Below are 1,870 nucleotides of genomic sequence, written 5' to 3' on the forward strand. Positions count from 1 at the left end.
CTAACACATTCTTGAAGGAACAGGATATTTCTAGAAAACGTGGCGTGACACTAGTCACGTGACCTCGCTGACGCAACAGTACGATCAATCCACTTAGATAAAATGGCGCGATAACTCTCTCTTTTATCTCAACAAACACCTACACTCCACAAAAGTCGTGAAAATCGTGCCTTGGTGTTTTTTCAATGAAGTCGTGTTTCAAGTTGTTTAAAGCTAGGGAAGTCGGCCCTATTACACCAATAATTGTAAATTGCACATATATTTAAATTTAGTTTATTGGTTAATAAAACGTATTTTCTGTTTCAAAGTGAAACAATTGTATCTTGTTTCTTTTTGGTTTATTCAAGCTACATGCACTTCTTAAATACATACTGATATGTCAGTTTAATTTCGATTTTAGATTTACATGTCACAAATACATTAAAAAGTCGAAGAGAAAAAAAAGCTCGTAAAACGCTAAATGCTATTTTTGTCTATTTATCATTTGAAATAAATCTTTTGTTTTTATTCCATACCGATCGTCAATATTGATGTTGTAATCATTATTATTGGAAAAACTACTAATATATGTTTTAACTAATTTATCTTTTCATGTTGTAATCTTTCTTCTTGTTTCTTTTCTTGTTTATTTTCTCGTTCTTCTTGTTTCTTTTCGTGCTCTTGTATTGCTGTCATCAAGTCTGCTATGCTGTAGTTTGATTTTCCGCCTCTCGTTTCCATTTTTTTTGTTTTCTATCCCACTTCTGACACAAATTTGTTACGTCTCCGTTCGTTAGTTGATTTTCCGTAACTTCGTTCCGACGAAATTTTTGCGACACAAATCCTTTCTTAATAAAACTGGTTTATTCTTTCCGAATACAACTTTACCGATACACTTATTTTCAACATTCGCTGTATAACAAAGGCTAGAACGTGTCACGCGCTCGTGCTCGACAATACTCAATTACACACTCTCTGACTGCAGTTCAATTACTCATTACGTACACATTGTTCCGTCACGTTGTGACCATCTTATATATATACCGAATACAACTTTACCGATACACTTATTTTCAACATTCGCTCTATAACAAAGGCTAGAACGTGTCACGCACTCGTGCTCGACAATACTCAATTATACACTCTCTGACTGCAGTTCAATTACTCATTACGTACACATTGTCCCGTCACGTTGTGACCATCTTATGTATATACCAGACTACTCCCAATCTAGTAATCTCCCGATAATTCACGAAGGTTCGAGAAAGAAGTGGCGTGATACTAGTCACGTGACCTCTCTGACGCAACAGTATATTAGTCGTAGAGTCAACAGACAGAAAAAAGGCTCTTAAAACGCCAAAAGCTGTTTTTGTCTATTTACTATTAAAAATAAATCCTTTGTCTTTATTCCATACCGGTCGTCAATATTGATGTTGTAATCATCATTACTGGAAAAACTACTAATATATGTTGCAACTAATTTATCTTTTCATGTTGTATGAGAAAAATAAGCGAACTTATTATTAACTAAAGTTCCAACTATAGCACAGTACAAACAGAACATTGCTTCATTTGTCCAATGTATCGAAGTAAACTAATTACAGCTTATACAAAGTTATGTCATGTTCGCGTGATACGAGAACGACATTATTAACATACTGTAGTAGTTAAATTAGATTCAAAATGCCATGTTTTGGAAACCTTCGGTTTGGTGAAATCCACAATGTATTAATTAAGAAATTTATATATTTGTTCTGTTTAATATTTGTATGCGAAGCTACATTTGGGCTATCTGATAGACTATAAGGAAGGTAGGTAGTTAACAGCACCCACCGCCAAGTTGGGCGACACTAAGTGAATAGTGAGGTTTGACTGTCAATCTCCGCCAGGT

This window comes from Limulus polyphemus, unplaced genomic scaffold, assembly GCF_000517525.1.
Source record: "Limulus polyphemus unplaced genomic scaffold, Limulus_polyphemus-2.1.2 Scaffold4443, whole genome shotgun sequence".
NCBI lineage: Eukaryota > Metazoa > Arthropoda > Merostomata > Xiphosura > Limulidae > Limulus > Limulus polyphemus.